This window comes from Mytilus californianus, unplaced genomic scaffold, assembly GCF_021869535.1.
Source record: "Mytilus californianus isolate M0D057914Y unplaced genomic scaffold, xbMytCali1.0.p SCAF_10, whole genome shotgun sequence".
In the NCBI taxonomy this organism is placed as follows: domain Eukaryota; kingdom Metazoa; phylum Mollusca; class Bivalvia; order Mytilida; family Mytilidae; genus Mytilus; species Mytilus californianus.
In genome coordinates, this window is record NW_026262582.1 from 31,621,420 (window position 1) to 31,646,852 (window position 25,433).

Sequence of the window (25,433 nt, forward strand, 5' to 3'; positions counted from 1 at the left end):
CATAAGGTTCATGGCGAAAATCATAAGTTGATTCCTTATTTGAGTTATTCCCATTGAAAGACGATTTGTATCCATTTTTCTGTGTTTTTTAATGCAAAATTTGTAGTAGATACAGAGAAGAAGAAAACACAACAAAGGTGATCGACAGGACAATATCATTATTCATTATACAGCACATTAACTTTAAAACAAAATGTGCAACTTAGTTTTTGCCAGTAAGTATTAAAAGCAGTCTTAATGAATTGTATCCATTTTTGGGGAAAAAAGCGAGCGATACAAACTGTTTTGAGCCTCTAGTTTCATAACTAGTCTAAATGAACTGAAATACATACAAATACCATTCAATCAAAAATAAGTATGTTATACTGTTATGTTAAGAATATACAATTTTTGAAGAAGGCCACATGTAATATTAATTGCTGTATATTTTATATAATGGTTAATTATAAATCAATGATTTAAGTATATATTACTACTTCTATATCAGTGTTTATGTACACGATCTTTTAAACATGCTCTTATTGCAAAACAAGTATTTTTACATTTATAATTCCAGGTTGTATTGTATGGAAATTGTCTTCTAAACCTGCTGTGTTTGGGGCAAATGTTATTCTACAGTGCACATTATGTGATAATGTTCCGTGTTGCAATGCATTTACGAGAAAATGGACGAAGGGAACTAATTATGACCTGATAGTTATGAACAGTGTCTCATTAAACAGTGCAAAATATGAAGAAACTTTAAATGTTTCAACAAAGACTTCAATTCTGACTATTAAGAACTTCACAGAAGAAGACGTTAACATACCGTACGAGTGTACATACGGGTTTGATACAGATAGCAAGGTTCTAACTCTGAATTCTACAGATTTCGAATGTAAATATTTTGTATATTGATAGTTAAGTGTGTTTAAAAGGTTTTAGAGTAAATGTGTTTGCATGGTTTTCGCTTGTCGCCCATCGTAGGATTGACGTCACTGCAGCAACTGTTGAATATGTAAAAGCAATGTATTGAAAAGTCCAGTTTAGAGGTCATATTGACCTATTTGAATTATTGTGAAGAATTTTTCATTAAGGTTTATTATCAATACAACAGCAACATTTTTTTATTTATCATATATAGGTCGTATCGTGTAATATATATTTGTCTGTCCTGGACGTCTGTTTGCTAATCAACCCATCCACACGTCGTACAAAAGACTAATACATTTATTATTGTGATAAAGTTTTATGGAATTTGTATGGAATTTTCAAATTGCGTGAAGAAACATTTTTATCGGTTTCCACAAATCATGTATGTTGTGAATCAGATTTGTGTAAATTGATCACGTATTGCGCACGTGTCGTGAATGCTCGGATCAATATACTTGAAATCTTAAAATGATGTTGCATTTGATACAAATAAACTCTTATACATTGATGTTGTATCTAAATATTGACTTAATAAAATTAACTAGGAGAACAATGTTAAAATTATTGAAAAGTTAATCTTTACTGATCACAATTGGTACACATATGATACATTTTCTACTAACTCCTTTAGATCATCCGACAGAAGATATTCCAGTTACACTACACATTAACAGAAACCAAACAGCAACAGCCAGCATAATCTTTAACAAGGTTTATCCTGTGCCAGAGTGTTTTGCCACTGATGATGTAAGATGTTTTGAAATTAAAGCTTTTACGTTCAAAGCCGATGTTCAGAGTTTCTACTTGGATAAACACGTTTCGTTGGCAAATATCATGTAAAGGTTAAATTACATATTATCATGAAATTTATCTTTAACATATGGGTATATCATTTGGAAGTTGTTTAAATATGTTTTAATAAAAGAGTACTGTTTAGTGATTTCAAAGCATGTTTTTGTTTTTTGTTCGCTGTTCTGTCCTGTTTGTCTCCTGTATTGTGGAATGAAAATTCAAACCATATTGAAAATGGCAAAATAAAACAGTTCGTTAAAGTTGTTAAATCGTTGGTAAAAAATACTCCAAAACTTAACAGGTAGAAACATTTTGTAAAATCTCAAGCTTTATAATTTGTTCATTAGCTTCACACAGTCATGAATGTTACTTCAACGACATATATCTTATTTTCCACGAAGATAAAAGCTCAAAAACAGCTTCGTTTTATGTAAAAATTCACAATCAATTCTCATGCGTACTGACTGTACTCCTCTCCTTACCTTCATGACTTTTTAACATAAAACCTTAAATGCCATTAGCCTTACATGTTGATCACAAAAGACAATAACAATTTGTTACATATTGTTATCGGATATTTTTGTCTTTCCTGCGAGAAAATCGCAGTACAAATTCGCCAGACAGGGTTCACCTGACGACTTCATTTCATGTATCAGTGATGAAGGTTAAAGTTACGTGATTATGTCTGTTCTCCGATAATATAAGCAGATTGTCAACTATACAATGTGTATGGAATGAGTGTTATGGGTACAAATCTTCCGGGCAGGTTTCATCTGACATTGACCCCTTTTCATGGTTCATTGGTCAATGTTTAGTTTTTGTGTTTTGTCCAGTTTTTTTAATAACTATAACCAATTGGTGTATGGAATGATGTTAAGGTGTACATTTTGGTCTAGCCGGTATCATCTGACATTGACCTCATTTTCATGGTCAATTATACGTTTTTGTGTTTTGTTCTGTTCTTCAAATACAAATAGAAATAGGCCTGCTATATTTGGTGTATGGAATAATTATAAGGTGTAAATGTCTCTCTGGCATGTATAAACTGACCTTGAGCTAATTTTCATGGTTCATTGGTCAATGTTAAGTTTTTGTGTTTTGCCTTAAGCAATATACCAACATTTGGTGTTATGAATAATTGTAAGGTGTACATGTCTTTCTTGTAGGATTTATCTGACCTTGAACTCATTTTCATGAAGATGATAAGTTAAGTGATGCTTGTAGTAAAACCTTTATCTTTAAGACTTGTAACATACTATCGACAGTCAGCAAAGCAGGCGAGACATTTCAGCGTGTGCAATCTTGTGCTAATATGCAATTTTTCTGAAAACATTTTGGCAAATCTGCATTGAACATGTTTTATTTCTTCGCTGAACACAAAGAAAAAAATACGTTTCCTTACCCCAAAAAAATGAAAATAACACTTTATAAATTATATGTGTCGGATGTGCTTTTATTTTTTTTAAAGCTCAAAACTATAAACTTACATGTCATGGATACAAAATTCGAAAAAATCTTTTTAATCTTCTCATCGTTGCTCTAAAATGGTAGCTTACTTGTTGATTTGAATATATATATATATATAAAAACACTGGACACTTTTAACTTGCAAAACACTCATTTGCAAATCCGCCGCCGCCTCTCCTTAGAGCTACAGTGTCGTGTATATAACCAAAATGTGCGGAATTACATGGGATTCAATAAATTTATTGCTTTTTTGCTATTATTATTATATATATTTTGTAATTTGATTTAGAAAAACATGGGAATTTCAATATCCCATGGGATAGGGCAAATCCCATGGGATTGACCATTATCCCATGGGATTTTGGTTAAATCCCCTAGGATTTTTTTGAGTCCCATGGGAAAATTGTAGTCCCATGGGATATTTGTTGTCACATGGGACAAAAAAAATCCCATGGGACTATAATTATCCCATGGGATTTTTAATATCCAATGGGACAAAATAAAATTCTATGGGATTCAAATTATAAATATACAGTAAATAAATGTGTATGTTACAATGAATTCTGTTTGGTAGTAAATTGTTTTAAGATGAATCTTTTTAGTTGAATATCTTTTTTTCCTTGGAAATGTTAATGCAATTATATTGTTTTATAACTGTTCAAAACTAAACTTTTAAACAACAAAGCGGATAATGTAAGTATCAATATATGTTTATTTATGAATTCTAGAATACTTTTTTGAAACACAATTTTTCCCATTTGAAATCAATGAAAACTCTATTAATAGGCTTAACATACTAGTAGCTTTTTACATAAATCTATTTTGTTTTTCAGGATATCCTTCCACCCAAAAAATTAATAGTTTCTTATCATCCAGTATTGTTTGATCGTAATGTATAGTCCACTGTTTGGCCATTCAGCACAGAACATTGTCATCATTGTGGTTTTAATATCTTCAGATATTTAATAGAACTTCAATTCATTGACTGAGTGATGAAAATAATAACTGATCTGACTTTTGTCTTTGAATTTATTTTGGTCTTGTTTCTGTGTTTTCTCCTTTTATTCTAAGTGATAAATTGCAATCCTTCTGAAAAAAACCCCAATAAAATCCGAAGTTATGGATAATAAAAAATTGTTTGCATACATGTAGCAATAACATATGATTTTCAATAAAAATAGCTATGCGGTATGGATTTTACTGATTGTTGAAGGTTGTCTAGTGTCATCAGTTGCTAACCTCCTACATCCTTTGGTCTCTGATGCAGAGTTGTCAAATTAGCAACATACCACATCTTCCTATTCTAATATTATATGACAATCAATTTATGTATTCTTCTTTATAACATTTGGGTATTTTCCCCAGTTATATATATATAGATTAATGTTAAAACTTTAGGCAATTACAATAAAATTCCACTTTTCACAAGAATTTGCAATATATTATACAGAAAGCCAACAATAGAAACAGCACTTCTTTAAGCTTCTGAAGTTCTGAAAGAGTTCCACTTGTGTTTTATTTCAATTAGAAAATACATTGAACTCTTTGGACATGTTGGAAATTATAACATGGATACACAAAATTATATTGTTTTTTTTTCTTATTTTTGTGCTGTTCAGTTGCTGTCTCATTTTTATATATGGTTATATATATATCCTAAATCTTCTTTTTTTTTAAACTTAATCATTAATAGTAAAAATGGGATATTTTTTATTTTGATAATCTCAAAATATTATCAAATAACTTATTTCCAAGTTCACATGTTCAGGATGTCATGCAAAAATCTCACTAGTATTAAACTTTCACAAAAACTGCATACTCAGCGAGTACTATTAAAGTTCTTTATAGTACAGGACAAATTCCTAGTACAGGATACCATGCCTGGCAAACACTAGCATGTGTCAATGTCTAGTCAATCATGTAATCAGGCTCAAAATCTTAGTTTGGCACTGAATTTAAAAATTCTACACATACTGAACATGTATATGAAATTCAACTTCATGGTAAGCTATGTACCTCAACCTAAAACTTTAACCTAAGAATGTACTATAATTTCACATTATGACATTTCTATGTTCAGTGATCCATAAAATCAGGGTAAAAACAGTAAATGTGGTGTATAATGTATAAACAAGAGTGCACACGCTGAAATGTTGTGCCTTCTTTACTAATCATTGATATTATGTTGATAGTCCTAAATATAAAGCTTTACTTCAACTATCACATAAAATCAACATGATCGAAGAAAATGAATTCAAGGTCATATAAACCTGACAAGAAATATATGTACACCTTACAATCATTCAATATACTAAATACAGTTGACCTATTGCTTATAGTTTCTAACATTGTCTAAGAAGCAGACTTAACCAAGAAAACTAAACATTGACCAATGAACCATAGAAATGAGGTGAAGGTCAGATGAATCATGCCAGGCAGACATGTATAGCTTACAATCCTTCCATACAACACATATAGTTGACCTATTGCTTATAGATTAAGAAAAACAGACAAAAACACAAAAACTTAACACTGAGCAATGAACCGTGAAAATGAGGTCAAGGTCAAATAAAACCTGCGATACTGACATGTACATCATAAATGTTTCCATACACCAAATATAGTTGACCTATTGCATTTAGTATTAGAAAAAAAGACCAAAACTCAAAAATTTAACTTTGACTACTGAACCATTAAAATGAGGTCAAGGTCAGATGACACCTGCCAGCTAGACATGTACACCTTACAATCATTCCATACACCTAAAATAGTAGACCTATTGCAAACAGTATAAGAAACAAGCATTCTGAGAGTATTGCATGGCAATACATAGTCCACTACCGGGTAAAAATTCATTTTACTGGAACAAAATGCTAACTTGTTCTATAACTTGTCATGGTGTAAACAAAATGAAAATATCAAGTCAATATCTTCAAGCATGACTAAAAACAGTGTGGAAAACTGATTATATGAGTGAATTTTTCAAGTCCAAGGACCATAACTCTGCACAAAATTATCAGACCGAAACAAAAATTTGAACTTGATCTGTAACTTGTCATGATAAAACTATATACCAATTATCAATCAATATCTTCAAGCATGATGAAAAAAAGTGTGGAAAACACTCTAACATTAGATATGATTAAGAGTTCTCTAAAATCAGATATGATGTAATACAATGTATATTTATAATCAAATATAATTAATAGTCCCAAATATTTTTTCTTTCATTTGTCACAAACTAATATAGATTTGTAACTTATCTATAAAATGTCAACAACTTGTATCTATACACAATGTAATGTAAGGAATTATATACCTTAATAAAAATAGACTATTATCTTTCACTTCATCAATTTTTGTTTTATGTATATAGCATTCAGAAAATTAGTTTATACAAAATAAATAAACTGCTTCGCTGAGCGCAGCTGGATACGCCCGCAGAGGTCCAACCCTGAACAGATGGGGCAAAAATGGACACAATATTCAAGCTTGATACAGGACTGAATTTGGATTGTATTAAATATTTGACATATTATAGGTTTCTGAATAAATGTAGTCAAAGAACTTGAAATTGGTTATATGAATTGAATTTATATTCAATTAAAAAATTCTTGCTGTTGTGCAATACACTGTACTGTTGCGCAATACTTAATAGTAAATCTGTTGTCAGACTATAAAAAATTAAAATTCAATTAATTCTCAATGTCATATTAGAAATTTATGAAAATGTAAAGATATCTTACATCAATAGATATCAACAATTCACCAAAGTTTCATGAGAATTGCTGACAGCATTTTTGAGTTATTGTCCGAAAACTGGAAAATCCCCCCTTTTTTAATGAATAAAACCCCATTACTCAGAAATGTAAAATGTAAAATTAATAAAATTCTTAACGGAGCTTACATCAATAGATATAAACAATTCACCAAAGTTTCATAAGAACTGCTGAAAGCATTTTTTGATTTTTTGTCAGAAAACTGGAAAATCCCCCCTTTTATATGAATAAAACCCTGTAACTCGGAAACGTAAAATCTAAAATATATAAAAGTCGAAAGGAAGCTCATATCAATAGATATAAACAATTCACCACAATTTCTTGCAAGTTGGTTAACAGCATTCTTGAGTTATTGTCCGAAAACTGAAAAATCCCCTTTTTTAATGAATAAAACCTTATAACTCTGAATCGTAAAATCTAAAAATTATAAAAAACGAAAGGGAGCTTACGTCAATAGATATAAACAATTCACCAAAGTTTTATGCAAATTGGTAAAACCGTTTTTGAGTTTATGTCTGACATGTTGACGACGGACAGACAGACGGACGGACGGACAGACGGATAACGGTTTACCATAATATGTCCCGTAAATGGGCGTTTAAAAACACTTCAAACAATTAACCAAAGAATGTCTTTAAACAAATGAGTTATCTCTCTTTGTACAGAAATATGGTTTAACATACAAAATGTAGTACTCTAACATTAGATATGGACCATGATAACTCTGGACTAAATCATCAGACCGGAACAAAATTCGAACTTGATCTACAACTTGTCGTGATAAAACTATATACTAAATATCAAATCATTATCTTCAAGAATGAAGAAAAAAGTGTGGAACGCTGATTTGTCGGACTGACGGATGGACAGACGGACGGACAGACAGACAGACGGAGTGCAAACCTAAAGTCCCCTTCGACTTCGTCGGTAGAGGACTAAAATCAGACCAAAACACAAAAACTTAACTATAACCACTGAACCATGAAAATGAGGTCAAGGTCAGATGACACCTGCCAGTTGGTCATGTACACCTTACTGTCCTTCCATACACCGAATATACTAGATCTGAGAAATATGGACTTAACCACCAAAACTTAACCTTAAATATAAAAAAGAAGATGTGGTATGATTGCCAATGAGACAACAACTCTCCACAAGTGACCAAATGACACAGAAATTAACAACTATAGGTCACCATACGGCCTTAAACAATGAGCAAAGCCCATACCGCACAGTCAGCTATAAAAGGCCCCGAAATGACAATGTAAAACAATTCAAACGAAAAACTAACGGCCTAATTTATGTACAAAAAAATGAACGAAAAACAAATATGTAACACATAAACAAACGACAACCACTGAATTACAGACTCCTGACTTGGGACAGGCACATACATACAGAATGTGGCGGGGTTAAACATGTTAGCGGGATCTCAACCCTCCCCCTAACCTGGGACAGTGGTGTAACAGTACAACATAAGAACGAACTATAAAAATCAGTTGAAAGAGGCTTAACTCATCAGATGGATAAAAATACAAATACTACAAATACAAGTGGACGTGGCCGGGTAATTGTACATCCAAACAACAAAAAGACACTAAGTACAGATCTGAGAGTACTCGCAGTTACTGACAGCTAGTACAAAGCCACTAACAACTAATAAAAAAAATCATGCATCTAAGACTAAGTTCTTGTTGTGGCACCGTTAATGTCCACAATTCCTCAACACCGCTAAAGTCCACAACAAATTTCCGCTAAAGTCCACAACGCCGCTAAAGTCCACAAACTTTCCGCTAAAGTTCACAAAAAAATCTCCGCTAAAGTCCACAAAAAAACACCGTTAAAGTCCACAATAACAAGTTCCGCTAAAGTCCACAAAAAAACACCGTTAAAGTCCACACAACTTTTTTTATTATTATTAAAAAATCAATTCGCTTTTTTTTTAATCCCGATGGTATAGATCTAATAAAAATCATGGACTTCTGTTCTTGGAAAGTATTTCTTATCCGCTTGAATTATATTGTTGATAAATTAAAAGATTCTGATTTTGATCCCCATAAAAGATCTTTGTATTTCTAACATCTTACATAGCTTACATGACCAATAAGGTCATGTACTTGACTTGACTTTCAACCGTACAATAATGGCTTCGATATAACCCTTTACTCATAATCTTATACCAAAATTTACATCTTTAGGACCCTGTACCGTACACATTCTCAGTAAAACAATCATGTACTTCGTTATTGGTGAACAAGGTAAATTCATAACTAAATTAAATGTACGAATACTCAGAATTCTTATCTAACTATTTCATTCGTGTTAAAAATCTAACACTGCCTTTTATAATAACTAGCAGGTAACTGATAGACAGGCATTCTGCATTAAATAAATGAAAATATAACTTCTTCCTCTTTTTGTAAAAATCAACATAACTTTATAATGTAATTGTTTTTTACATTTTTTTAGTAGTTCACCTACTAATTATATCAAATTGTAATCACTTTAATCACATCAAATCCAATGTACGGATGTTCCAGACCATATGCGCATTTAGACCATACGCGTATATGGTCTGGACCGTAGACGAACTTATTCAAAATACGTATACGGTCGGACCGTACGCGTACCGTCTGCCTAATTTTACGAAATTTGTCAAATCTAGAATTAAAAAAATGAAATAAAAACTTTAACTAAATACAAAAGTCACTCTACATTGTAACTGTATTAGTTAATCTTCTGTATTAAGTATGAAATTGAGTTAAAATGCTCACTGAAATTGAAGTTATTTGAAATACAAATAATGTTGGAAGATAAGTTTTTAGAAAATTTAGGAACTTTACTACAAAAACCGTCAAGCCAGCTGTTTACTTGTGAGAAGACTGATAGAACTAAACTCAAATGCTTAATATATAGTTTTGACAGTTTCTCAGATATTATAAGTGATATTAAAGTCATGTATACATCTTGTCTATTGAATGGTTGTAAAATGTTCATGACTGTCTGGACTGGTCTGTGTCATATTTCCTTGACCTTCTTTAATGGTTCATTAGTCAAAGTTCTTATTTCTTGATGATGTTTGCTTCCGAGATACTTTAAGCGATAGTTAACTTAATTTGGTATATCATGGGATGAATTTATACGGCCTCCATGTCTGTCTGAAAAGATTTATCTCACCTTGACATCATGTTCATTGATCATTGAATTGATAATTTAATGTATTGCATGTTGTAAAAAAAAATGTTCACTTTCAAATAACTTCAATAATAAACACTAAAACAGGGAAGACATTTTTTAAGTGTGTCCAGTCTTGTTATAATAATTATGTATACAATGTGGGTTCTTAAATACGTTAATCCGATAGCAATTATCAATACAAACATATTGGGATGGAGAGTGGTCTCATTGGCACTCATACCACATCTTATTTACACAATACATGGGGTCATGATGATGTACCCTGTCCTCCCCTTTTTTACGAGGCAATATTTTGTCAAAGTTCTGATTTCAAGCCATTTATACAAATAACGTTTACATATCTATTCCTGGTCATCTATACTGATATTTTTACTTATTTGTGCTGTTTTACTATCCAGCTATTTTTATATCGGCAAACTATATAAAAGTTGAAAAATAGCTGGAGGGGAATGCAGGATACATTATTATGACCCCATGTCCATGTGCTTATGTTTAGTAACAATTTAATCAAAACTAGCAAAATCGAATTATATGTCGAATTTCTTGTTGGTGCTCATGTTTTTAAACATCAACATAAAAAAAAAAACATTATTAATAACATGTCCCGAGACTTTTGCTCTGTACATTTATAGTGACGTAAAAAAGTGATTATATACAAAGAATAAGACAAAAAAACAGTACTTGAAGAATGCAGTAATTATTTAATAACTAACGAATTTACTATGACTAGATAACTTAGAAATGATGTCCAAATTGGCCTGTTTGATTCATTGATCGGATCATCATAATACAAAGATCAAATTAATCGAACAAAATCTTCTAAAGATTTTGTACTTTTTTTCATTTATCAAACTGATAAAAAATAACTATCAAGAACAAAAGCCCATGCTTTGTATTGTACTACCGGGATAAAAAAAAAAGCGAATTTATATTCTAATAATAAAAAAAGTTGTGTGGACTTTAACGGTGTTTTTTTTTGGACTTTAGCGGAACTTGTTATTGTGGACTTTAACGGCGTTTTCTTTTTTTTTATTTTTTTGAAATTTGATATAATTAGTAGGTGAACTACTAAAAAAAGGTAAAAACAATTACATTATAAAGTTATGTTGATTTTTACAAAAAGAGGAAGAAGTTATATTTTCATTTTTTTAATGCAGAATGCCTGTCTATCAGTTACCTGCTAGTTATTATAAAAGGCAGTGTTAGATTTTTAACACGAATGTAATAGTTAGATAAGAATTCTGAGTATTCGTACATTTAATTTAGTTATGAATTTACCTTGTTCACTAATAACAAAGTACATGATTGTTTTACTGAGAATGTGTACGGTACAGGGTCCTAAAGATGTAAATTTTGGTATACGATTATGAGTAAAGGGTTATATCGAAGCCATTATTGTACGGTTGAAAGTCAAGTCAAGTACATGACCTTATTGGTCATGTAAGCTATGTAAGATGTTAGAAATACAAAGATCTTTTATGGGGATCAAAATCAGAATCTTTTAATTTATCAAAAATATAATTCAAGCGGATAAGAAATACTTTCCAAGAACAGAAGTCCATGATTTTTATTAGATCTATACCATCGGGATTAAAAAAAAAGCGAATTGATTTTTTAATAATAATAAAAAAAGTTGTGTGGACTTTAACGGTGTTTTTTTTGTGGACTTTAGCGGAACTTGTTATTGTGGACTTTAACGGTGTTTTTTTTGTGGACTTTAGCGGAGGTTTTTTTGTGGACTTTAGCGGAAAGTTTGTGGACTTTAGCGGCGTTGTGGACTTTAGCGGAAATTTGTTGTGGACTTTAGCGGGGTTGTGGACTTTAGAGGAATTGTGGACTTTAACGGTGCCACACTTGTTCACTGATCCATGAAACGAGGTCTAGGTCAAGTGAAAACTCTCTGACGAGCATGAGGACCTTGCAAGGTACGCACATACCAAATATAGTTATCCTATTACTCATAATATGAGAGAAATTAACATTACAAAAAATCTGACCTTTTTTTTCAAGTAGTCACTGAACCATGAAAATGAGGTCAAGGACAATGGACATGTTTCAGACAGAATTCGTATCATGAGGCATCTATTTACAAAGTATGAAGCATCCAGGTCTTCCACCTTCTAAAATATAAAGCTTTTAGGAAGTTAGCTAACGCCACCGCCGTAGCCGCCACCGGATCACTATCCCTATGTCGAGCTTTCTGCGACAAAAGTTGCAGGCTCGACAAAAATACATGAACATTTTAAAGTACTAAATTTTGAGTATATACATGTAAAACCAAAAGTTACTAACTGAAGTTCATGGTGAACTGTAACCAAAAACTTTAAGTGAATACAATTTAGAGAAAGACAGATAGACGCACAAACACTATCAAAACAGAGCATAAAACTTACCGAACAAGATGTTTTACATTTATCCTTCAGAAGCAGGAAATTTGAAGTGTTTCTTTTCTTTCTCTGCCCTCCATGATATAAACTTCAAATTCATTCATGCAAAATATGAAAATCTGCAAAAGTAGGACCTTGTACCGCAGCTTATCCACATTTTGACTTTTGAACTGCATTGTTCTTTTCATCTTGCTGGCAACCTAAACATAAAAAAAAATGATAAACACATAATTCTGGATTAACTACGTGTATTTATTTTTGTTGGTACAAACATTTTTTTCCAACTTTAAACTAAATCTGCCTCTGCTTTAAAAAACAATTGAAAACCATTATTAACTGCATGTATTTATCTTAATTGAAAACAATTTCTTGAGTTTTTCTCATTTATATCACCCTGTTATTATATATAAACTTTATTTTTGTCCCTTTTTAAAAAAAAGAATGGTTTAAATTCCTCAATAATCATGATAATTCTAGGTCAGTCAATTAAAAATGTATGAATAAATTAGTTAACCTATATACTATTAATATCAATATATTTCATTTTTGATAAAAACTAGGCTCTGTGTTGAAGATCGTACCTTGACCTATAATGGTTTACTTTTATAAATTGTGACTTGGATGGAGAGTTGTCTCATTGGCACTCATACTACATCTTCCTATATCTACAAACAGATTCTATGGGCGAGCAGACATTATACCCTGGAGGTGGTTTTAAAAAAAGCATACGAGTAAGATGTACCATAAGCATGGAAAAACAATTCAGCAGTCAGTTTCACAAAAAAACTTACAAATAATATTGATAGTAATTAAGTCATGTACAATACAGTATACTTACGATTACAATGTACTTGTAATTTTTTTTTTGTAAAACCGACTCAAGTATACTTTTAATCAATCTTAGTCGTAAGTATTAAGTATTATTCATCTTTTGGATAATTTGTTGGTTAATTTTATGAATATACAGTGGCGGATCCAGAACTTTTCGTAAGGGAGGGCTGGCTCCAGTCATGCTTCAGTGATCCCTATATAATCAACCAAATTTTTCCAAAGAAGGGCCCCCCCCCCCGTGTCGACAAGGTTACTGACACGTAATAGGGCAGAGACATATATACACATATGTGTATATATGCGTCTGTAATAGGGTCATCCCTCGAGAACATTACCTAGTACATTGATAATTTACTATGCAGTCAGTATCCCGAAAAAAAAACGTATGGATGCAAAACGCTTAGTGGTTTCGGCTGACTACTAATACGTGCACTTTGTCTCAAAATATCCCGGCAGCGTTAAAGTTGAAGTCAGGATCTTGGGGTTGGGGGGTGGGGGGTCTTCTTTTTCTGTGTTCTTTATTTTTTTAGCTATATTTCTACAAACCTACTCTTTTTGCTGATTACTCTCTTTCCTCATATTTTAGCATTTCATTATTCTTTAATCTTTATTGTTTGCCCGTTATTCTCTATTCTGTTAACCCCCATCCATACCCTCTTATGTGGACTTAAGCTTTCGGTAGTTTATTTTATCCTATTTCTGTCTATGTGAATGTAAATACATTATTTATCACAAAACAAAAACTTACTAAATACTTTTTATGAAGTCCTCACCAGTTGCGGATCCAAAAAATGTCATAAGGAGGCACTAACTGTCATGCATAAAGAGGTCCCGCTTCAGTGATTCTCTAAATAATCAACCAATTTTTTCCAAAAAAGGGGCGGGCCCCCATGCCCCCACCTTAATCCACCTCTAAACCCTTCCCACTTCGTATCCTTGAATACAGATTCAAGACCCCTCTGACTAAAGTTAGTAAGTAAGTCACATTTGCTTATATCATGTTTTTGAATTGAACTGGCGGATAGTTGTTTCATTACCAATCGTACCACATCTCCTTATTTTTTATATATAGCATACAAAACGCAAACATTTAAAACACACAAGAAGCACCCAGACAGTCAAATGGAAATTAAAAGAATAAATAATTTGTAAAGATTTTCAACTAGGCCTACAGCTATATTTTCTTATCGTCTAACAGTAAACATAGGTTCTGGTATTATGTGATAAGTCATTTTTTCATGCAGACCCAGTTTCATTGATACCTTGAACTTAAAGTGGTTTTATGCATATCAGCCCAGATTATGTGTGTAATTTTATCAAACAATTCAACAATACACGTTCTAAACATGTTAAATTCAATTAAAAAATTTACAAATTCAGATCTACTGGCATTCAACTACCAATTATTTACTTGCTGTATATTGCTAACTTTGATTGTATATTGTCAATCCCTAAACATCGTGAATACTCCATGCGAGGTGTTGGCTAAGTTTGATACAGGGTGGCGGCTTCGAAGCGTAGAAAAAAATCCAGGTAAATGAAAGTGTAAAATTTTGTTGTTGAAAATTTTAAGTACTAAATTCATAAATTTGTACTTAACTCCGTTTTACGGGTAATATGGTTGTTTGATATGAAAATAGGATAAAAAGCATCCGGGAAAATTAATTATCACATTATAAGTATTCGTAAATGAGTATGAAAAAAAATAACAAGGAATAAGTATTGGTAAACGGACAGAAAGTCGCAGTACAAAAGTGTAAATTAATTATTTTACAATTGTTTAGATATATGAGAGAAAGTTCTTGACGAATTGACTTTATTTATAGATAAATGTATTTAGTTGAGGAAATGATTAATTCGCCTTCAAATAGTTTTTTTTATCAATAACAGTTATAAAAAGGAGACATTTTTACAGCATGAAGCCAGTTAATTAAGTCACTTTGGCAGATTGTTTTCTTAACAATCATTGTTCAATATTAATATTCAAAAATAAATTTTGTTTACAAGTCCGTTTCCTTTTAAAAATGTTTCAGAAAAATACTGAAACGTTTTTAAAATTAAGTTTATTCAAAGAAAAAAATATCCCAAAACTGAATCGTGACTTTTTACTTGTTACTTTTTGTTGTACGTTCTAACTGTCAATCCTAGCAAACACAAATTTGGAAATAAAATCGATTACAATGTAATTTTATAGAAGCAAAAAGGGGGGTTAATGAACAAATTATTACTATACACTCACATACTTCTAAAAAGATTTGCATGTGTAAGCTGTCTATAGATAATGTTAAATTATTTCAGGAGTTTCAATTAATTTAGGAGAAAAAAATATTATAAACAGTTTAGTTTTCGACGCCTACTACTACAAAAAATAGTGATTCTTTTTGTAGATTTGGTACTTCAGTTTCGACTCAAAATTTCCTATTGAAATTGTTAGATGCCAAATATTAAGGAGAAGATTGTATTTGTACTTTATGTAATTGTGGTGATATTGGCGACGCGATTCATTATATTATAGCAAGGATTTGTAAAAATCCTTGATTATAGAATGTTCGGCAATAGACGAAAGTAGACAAACCCTATTTAAGGATCTATATTTGTTAACGTTTTCAAATGAAATAACTTGAATTGAAAATTTCCAGACTATGTGAAAATTTCTTATATTTCTAAAAGGCTTCAATTATTACATACACAACGAAAAATTTATTTAACTTTTTTTGTAAAAACAATATTCATGTATTTTTTATAATTTTTCCAAGGAAAGTTTTTTTTTTGTTTGTTTGCAAACTTTACTTGTATGTGTTTATAACCATCACCAATCAGTCCTAATTATTAAAGATCAAACGTCCTAATCAAAATGATGCTTGGTATTGAATATGATCATCGGTCATGCATGACGTATCCCAAATAACTTCTTTAATGTTGGTTTGATTTTATCAAAACCAAAATTATAAGATCAAATATTAAATTATCTATCGAATGTATACCCTCAACGCTCACTAAAACATATATATACATGTCCTGTGTGACTTTTTATGTCCTGTCTGCACTCAGGAGGTCCTGAGCGGTTTTTAGACGTACCGTAATTTATAGGCATATATTTGAAGCTGTTCTTAATTATGTACATTATCTATAGGTATACATGCATGTATCAGACAAAAAGACTTTCCAATGAACTTAGTTCTAGTTATCTTAGTTCCTAGTCACAGGCACTTGTCTCAGAAAAAAAAATTCCTATATACTTTTAATGTTATATTAAGCAGGGACTTTCTATACTAAGTTAGTATAGAAAGTCCCTGTGTTAAGGTATATAGGAAACAAAATTCTGAGACAAGTGCCTGTGGTCCTAGTGTGAAATAAATCCACTGGGAATTGGCCTTTTTAAACACATTTATATATACGTTTTCTCAAGGGTTTGTACATGTAAAGTGAAATTATGTTTACTCAATGCGTAGTTACATCAGTTTATTTGCTACTTTTTTCTTCTTTATTTTATATAAATGATTTTTTTTTTAAATTCTAACATTTTTTTCTTCGAAAAAATTGTAGTGTTGCAATAGGGAATGGACATAGATACTTAACTACATTTAACGAAAGAAATGTTGTGTAATGTCATCAATCTGTATTACACATAGACAGGATGTTCTCTAGAAAAACTATGGTAATTCTAATACGTTATATACACACCCCAGGGTACACGCACTGTCGTAATGGAAAATTACTGCATGCTTTACCTGTAATCAGTCATGCAACAAATCAGTTGACTGACCATGTCATTACAGTTTAAAAAGTTTTTCCAAAAATTAAGATACAATTATATTTATTATTTTGGGACTGACAGATATATCACAGGCACTTGTCTCAGAATTTTTTTCCTATAAAATTTTATTAAAGTATATAGGATTTTTTTTCTGAGACAAGTGCCTGTAAGATATATACATGCATAATTCCCACATATATACATATATAATTACTGGGAAATAATATAACGTTTCAGTTATGTTGATGTCACGAATACACATGAATTATTTGATGATGCATGCTGAAATTTCTTATCTAAATGCATGACGGTGACCACAGACATATATATATATATATATATCCATTTACTGATTCTATAATTTCTTGAGAAAAAAAATCAGGAGGGAAGTCAGAGGGAAGTGAAACAAACATTTTAAGCTTTTATTAAAAATTGTAGGGAAAACAGTTAAATACGACACTGAGTTTTGAAAAAAAAGTTTATGATTGGTCTTAATTTTTTTTTAATAAAGATAGAAACAATTTTTTGTCCCAAGAAAAAAAAACAATGCCCCCTTTTTAGCCACACCGACACACGCCGATGAATGAAGAATTCCAAGTAAGGTCACAAGGTCACATTTTAAAACTTTTTCAGTCGCCTAGTCTCAAAAAGCAATTTTGACTGGCATTGTTTTTAGTCGAATTATTAATTGCAGGTCAGGTTGCAAAGTGGCAGGTCGGATTTGACAATGATGACAACAGTCCTAAAAAAATATCAGAAAAAACGTTGAATCAAACAATATGAACCTACGCAGTTTTATATTATAAGACTGACACACACCAGTGTGCTAACTGTGCTGCGTGAGGTGCTGTAACTTGATATACATGTATCATTAAGTTACAGTACTGTTAGGATTTGCCTGCCTTTTTACAGGGACTTTCTATACTAACTGTTAGTATAGACTGTCCCTGGCTTGAAAGTATGGTTCTCTGCTCATCAACGGGTGCGTGATTAGCAAACCAAATATCTTGTAGCAGTAGAATACTTCGGGGGGGGGGGGGGGGGGCACTTCAATTCTTAATTTGTAGGGGGTGTCGCCGCTGGGGTTCTGTTACCCCACCCTATTCATATAATTTAGATCTTAAAAATGTATACCTTTTCATATATTGCGTGGGTAAAATTGTAACCTTTTCCCATATTGGTTGGTTACGTGGGGTGTGTTTGAAAAGTGGAATATTTAAGGCTAAGATTCTGTACGTAATGTTTACTTACGGCGAGACTTTCGGCTGGGAAAAAATGACAGGGCTTTTCATATACAAGTAATTGGAACTTTATCGACCTTATCATATATTTCTGATAGTTTTCCCCACCTATTCTCATATTTTCAAGCTGGAAAAAGTGACCTATTCCAGCGGCACGTCCTATCACCTTGTATATAGGAGCTGCTCCCCCCTCCCGAGTAAAATACACAAATGTATAATACCTTAATTCAGGAGCACAGTCTGTCTTTACCGTAAATAACTTCGAGATTAATATGTAAGTTTACTTTGCTAATCGATGTTCCTGTAATTCAGATTTAAATTTATTTGTGAGACCCCCGTCACTATTTATATTCACTCAAAGGAAGGGGTTCTCCGTTACTGGGAAAATCTTATCTGATTCAGGATCAATTTATCGGTTACACTCCCCTATCACCAGTGATTCTTTGTTGTAAGTTGACATTCTGAAAAAGGTATACTATTGACTATCAATTTGCATGATTAGTTACAGATGTCGACTCGGACTACTGCAAAAGACAATAATTCTGTTCACTGATTTAGATTGAATAGTGGTTCGGTGAATCCCCTCTTCCCCAAACAAGTAGGAATTAGGTTACATCCTTTGGTAGTCCAAATAATTATGACGTCTAGCAAGGCTATTTTAATTTTTGTATGCCCCCGCCGTAGCGGTGGGGGCATTAAGTTTTACCCTTGTCCGTCTGTACGTACGTACGTCTGAACATCCCAAAATTGGTTCCAGTTCTCTAACTCGAGTTTGCCTCAACCAAATGTTATGAAACTTATACACAATGCTTATTACCACACAACACATATCAAGTTTTAATTTTGGTGGCGTCACTTTAACCGTTCTAGATTTATGCCCCTTTATAAATGGAAAAATTGCAAATTTTTTAGTTTCCGTTCTCTAACGTAATTTTGCCTCAACCAAATGTTATGAAACTTGTACACAATGCTTATTACCACAAAACACAGATCAAGTTATAATTTTGGTGGCGTCACTTTAACCGTTCTAGAGTTATGTCCCTTTATAAATGGAAAAATTGCAAAATTTTTAGTTTCCATTCTCTAACTTAAGTTTGCCTCAACCAAATGTTATGAAACCTATACACAATGCATGTTACCACAAAACACAGATCTAGTTTGAATTTTGGTGGCGTCACTTTAACTGTTCTAGAGTTGTGCCTCTTTATAAATGGAAAAATTGCAAAATGTTTATTTTCTTCTAAATATCAAGTAACTTTTAAAATTGGAGTTATCTTCCTTTGTCCATTATAATAGTTGAATCAACTACAATCAATGCTTTATACAATGCAATGTTTAATTTTGACTTCCACTGATAAAACTCAGATCAAGTTGAATTTGGGTAGTGTCACTTTAACCATTATTGAGTTATGCCCCTTTATAAATCAAAAGATTGCAAAATTTTTAGTTTCCATTCTGTAACTTAAGTTTGCCCCAACCAAACATTATGAAACCTATACAGAATATTCATTACCACAAAACTAAGATTAAGTACAAATTTTTTGTTTCCGTTTTCTTACTTTAGTTTGCCTCAACTAAATGTTATGAAATTTATACACAATGCTTATTACTACATAATACAGATTGAGTACGAAATTTGGTGGCGACACTTTTACCATTCTTGAGTAATGTCCCTTTATAAACATAAAAATTGCTGAATTTTTCGTTTCCGTTCTCGTACTTTAATTTGTCTCAACCAAATGTTATAAAACTTATACACAACCGTTCTAGAGTTATGCGTGTTTACAAATAGAAAAATTGATGATTTTTTTGTTTCTGTTCTCCACTTAAGTTAGCCTCAATCAAATGTTATGAGACTTACACACAATGCTTATTACCACAAACTCAGATCAAGTTCAAATTTGGGTAGCATCACTTTTACCGTTCTTCAGTTATATCCCTTTATAATTTTTCTATCTATCTATCTTCATATTTCCGCACTCAGTCACAACTTTGACTATTACGTGCCCAGAAAAAAGTTAAAATAGCCTTGCAAGACGTTATAATTATTTTGGACTAATATTTTGGCAAATATGGTCGAACCACAGTGGTTTGTTACAATTTACCGGGTTTCCTATCCTTACGAACCCTGAAAAACTTACCAGGCCAGGTGATAAAAAATCTGTCTCCCCTTTTTATCCCACCAGAAAATCAAAAGGTTGTCTCCTTACACCTACATAAAAAAACATATACACATATGGTATCATTGCCAATGTGACGGCTCTTTAACAGAAACTAAACACGTAGAAGTTAACAACTATATAGGTCACCGTACAGATTTCCACAATGGGCTAAAAAGCCAAACTGCATAATAAGCTACAAAAGGCCAAAATGGATAGACAATATCTGACAAGGGTAGAAATGTTCAGAATGTTGAAAAAAAAAATCTACTGTCCATTTGCATCAAAACTGGCAGCTGACTCATAGGAGTTGTTGCCTTAAAGACAGATTTTAACCATTTTTTTTCTTCATATTTCTTGAATTTGCCTTTTTATCTCGAAAACTGTAATAATTAAAGAGAAACTTAAATCTTATTAAAAAGTTATTGCTTTTCAATGATGATTTTGATCCAGTTTTTGCAAAAACTTGGAAACTTTAAATCTTGGGTAAACTCCTTATATTATACTGCCTAGTCTCGTGGTAGCGTGTTTTTTCAAGTGCAGAAGGTTGTTTATTTTGAACCCAACCGGGTAAAACCAAAGACTTTAAAGTTGGTATTTGCTGCTTCTCCCCTAAGCACGCAGTATTATTAAGGAGTAAGAGCAAATACTGGTTTGTTCAGAGTCAGAATAATGTGTCAAGGTAAGGTGACATGTCTCTCTGAGAACTAGTGTAAGAGATTAATTAGTCCTGGTAAAAATTGTCTGGTCAGACAAATATAACTAGTATAAAAGTCCATGGATACAGAACTTACTAGTATATTTAGTCCGATGTCAGTAAAATATTATTTATGTCCCCGGACTAATTTTCCTAGTCCATGGCATCACTATTCCTAGGTAAAAATGTCCAGTTTTTCTAATACTGTATGCAACTTGTCAAGTATATTTGGTGTATGAAAATTTATAAGGATGTACATGTTAGTCTGGCATGTTTTATTCGACCTTGACCTCATTTTTATGGTTCATTGCTCAACGTTTTTTTTTTGTTTTTTAGTCAGTTTTTCTATTTTCTTATTTTCAAATTAGCAATAGGTCAACTACATTTGTTGTATGGAATGATTGTAAGGTGCATATGTCTGACTGAGAAGTTTCATCTTACCTTGACTTTATTTTCATAGTACATTGGACAATGTTTAGTTTTTGTGGTTTTTTCGGATACTGTAAGCAATAACATGAATAAGGCCCCTATATTTGGTGAATGGAATGATTGTGAGATGTTCATGTCTGTCTGGCATGTTTTATATGACCTTGACCTCATTTTCATGGTTCATTGGTCAATGAAAAGTTTGCATTGTTTTGTCAGGTTATCGTATGCTTAAAGCAACAGGTAAATTATATTTGGCGGATGTAACGATTATAAGGTGTGCATGTCTGTCTGGCAGATTCATATAACCATGATCGCATTTTATGGTTCTTTGGTCAATGCTAAGTTTTCTTGGTTTTTTCATTTTATCAGATATTATAAGCATATGTCTACTTGTTGGTGTATGGAATGACTGGAAGGTGTCATATAAAAATAAGAAGATGTCTGTCTGCCAAGTTTAATATTACTGTGACCTCATTTTCATAGAATATTGATAATATTAAACAGCAAAAATGATGAGCAAGACAAGATATACAAATGATCCAAAATTGTCAGTTGCCTACTCATTATGTAATAGTAGTTATTGTCATTAAATGATTATGTTTACCCTTTTATGTGTAGGGCAAGAACATTAAAGACAAAGGGAAACTATAAACAAAAGAAATTATCAACAAAAATAGATTTACAGACGTCAACAAAACCTAAATGGTAAGTCCACTTCTATAAAAGTATTGCCCTTGAATAATGATTATTTTGAAAATAAGATGTGATATGATAAATGAAAAAACTATCCACCAGAGTTCAATTAAGTGGATGTAAGGATTGCAATTACTTATTAGAGGCCAATGATGACCTGTAAATTATGAGAAAACCCAGACCCTATACATGATATAGTCATCAATAAAAGAGACCACAAACAAAATTTGGAAAAAAACATCAATTCAAACTTCAAATATACCAGACTAATTTATAAAAAAAAACAAGTTATGAAAAAACAAATATGATGGACGTGAATCAACATCAACCAATGAACTATGTACAGGCTCCTGATTTTGGACAGGCAAAATATGGCAGGGTTGATATAAAAATAAGAAGCGGTATGATTGCCAATGAGACTTTTCTCCAATAGAGATCAAATGACATTAAATTTAACAAAATTAGTTCACTGTACAGCCTTCGACAATGAGCAAACCCTATACTGCATAGTTATCTATAAAAGGCCATGAAATAACAAATGTAAAACAATTAAAAAAGGGCATGGCGTCATTTAAAAACGGCATGGTGTCTATTCATGCTAAACATGCTTTGGGGGAAACACCACAAAGGTGAAAGCTAAGTGCCTGATTTTTGCACATAACAATAAACAAAAAACAAATATGATAGCTACAATTGACAACCACTGAATAATAGGCTCCTGACTTGGGACAGACACTTACAAAATGTGGCATGGTTTAACATGTTTGCTGGCGCCAAATCCTCCTCTAATTAAGGACAGTGGTGTAAGTGTCAGTTCAATATAAACACTATAAAATCAGTTGAAAAGGGTTTGTTTCTGCTCTTGGGTCAGGTTATTTTGATACATTCCTGTTTTCATTCTCAATTTTATTAACTCATTAGAATGCAACAAAGCAGAAAAACAGTTACCAAAAACATAGACCGGATGTGGCTGGAAATTTATTCTTTCCCTTTAACAAAAAAGACTCAACATACAGATCTATTAATACTCTCAGTTACTGACAGCTAATTCAAAGCAAATATCAACTAATAAAATAAACATTTAGTAAGCACCCAACCCACCCCTAACCTGGGACAGTGGTTTTAATAACAGCACAACATTTGAACAAACTGTAAACATTTGTTGCAATTGGCTTAACTCAAAAGACTGCAACAAGGCACACAAAAGAACTAAATATGAAAACCATAGACACAAAGCACTGAAATAAGAGTTCTTACAATTTTAAATATTCAAATGAAATTTTTATCAAAATGTGCATAAACATGATAAAATAGCCATATTGTTGCTGTATTTCTCTTCATTTATAAATTTTGAGTTTTCTGTATTTGTAGGTCAGACATCTTGGTTTTCATGATCATCATTCAACAGGTCAATACTGAACAGCAAACTTAAAGTTGATATTTTTCTACACAGTGTGACTTTTTTTATTAATTTGAAATGGAATGTGTTTTTTCCTACATAAGAAAGAGGAACTTTCAACATAATGACTATAAACAAAAAGGAGTCATATCATCATGATCATAGATGCACAAGAACTTAATCATGTAAATGCAACAACGTAATTATCAATTGAAAGAAGAGAGGAATGAAAAAATATATTAGTATTTTATTGTCCAAATGAACTTGCTTTGTCCACTCATTTAAATCGCTTCATCCAATAAAGATGTACGGAGGAAGATTTTTGAAGAACAGATTGCAAAAATGTTTTGTCTAAGAATTGTAGGAATATTCTAGTGGATGAAATAATTTATTTACTTGACTCTTATATAGTGGACTGAATAATTGTTCATAGCAAGCTGAAACAAGAAAACTAAAACGTAACAGGAAAAGTGTTTATTTTACAAATTTGCAAATATAAATGTAATATTATGAACACCACAAAGGTATAAGATTCAAATCGTTTGCATATTCATGTATTGCAATGGAACTATAACAAAGAAAACTTTACCTCATGATAAGAGTAAACTATTAACTGTGCTTTGTCAATTTACTCAGTCAGAATATGAGATATTTTTTTCAGTTATATTTTTCATAATAAAACAAACAAGACCAAGATTTCAAATCAATATTTTTTTCTTTTATTAAGACATGTCATCATTTTATTTCAGTTAAAGGATTTTATTTTTTGAGTTTAAATATTATCATACCTTCCAAAATAAAAATAATCTTTATTGTCATATAAACAAATTAAAAACATGTTTGTGACAAAATGAAAAAAACCGAAATACACTCATATATATATTATAAACTTTTTACTACCAAACAGAATTCATTGTAACATACACATTACTGTATATGTATAATTTGAATTCCATAGGATTTTATTTTGTCCCATGGGATATTAAAAATCCCATGGGATAATTATAGTCCCATGGGATTTTTGTTGTCCCATGGGACAACAAATATCCCATGGGACTACAATTATCCCATGGGACCCAAAAAAATCCTATGGGATTTAACCAAAATCCCATGGGATAATGGTCAATCCCATAGGATTTGCCGTATCCCATGGGATATTGAAAATCCCATGTTTTTCTAAATCAAATTACAAAATATATATAATAATAACCGCAGAAAAGCAATGAAGTTATTGAATTCCATGTAATTCCGCACATTTTGGTTATATACACGACACTATAGGTCTAAGGAGAGGCGGCGGCGGATTTGCAAATGAGTGTTTTGCAAATTAAAAGTGTCCAGTGTTTATAGATAAATTGCTTGCTCTGCTTCACCTTTAATTGTTAGCAGTATTATTTTAAAATTATGACGCTGATATATAAATGGATAATTTCACATATAAAACCAAAGAGTTTAGATACAAACAATGCTTATATATACTATCTTCTTTCAAATAAAAATTTATGTCATGACTATAAAACGATAAACCAATTCCAACAATTTGCAGGGTTCCGACATCACAAGCAACCTTTCGGTGGCAACTGAGAGAAATGGGCTATTTTACAGATCAAATCTACAGTTTCAGTACCAGTTGACAGATAATTGTTATCAAAACATTTCAATCCAGTGCACAGTTGGCACAACAAACTTTAC

The 25,433-nt window shown here is 31.8% G+C and overlaps 1 protein-coding gene and 1 long non-coding RNA gene across 2 annotated transcripts in view; both read left to right on the forward strand.

Annotated features, from left to right (window-relative positions):
* LOC127717934 (uncharacterized) overlaps positions 1–25,433 on the forward strand; it is a 184,613-nt gene that overhangs the window by 121,282 nt on the left and 37,898 nt on the right. The window lies entirely within an intron of this gene.
* LOC127717938 (uncharacterized) lies at positions 584–25,424 on the forward strand. Its single transcript, XR_007989475.1, has 3 exons — positions 584–877; positions 1,544–1,659; positions 25,288–25,424. It is a non-coding gene; the product is annotated as an uncharacterized LOC127717938 (long non-coding RNA).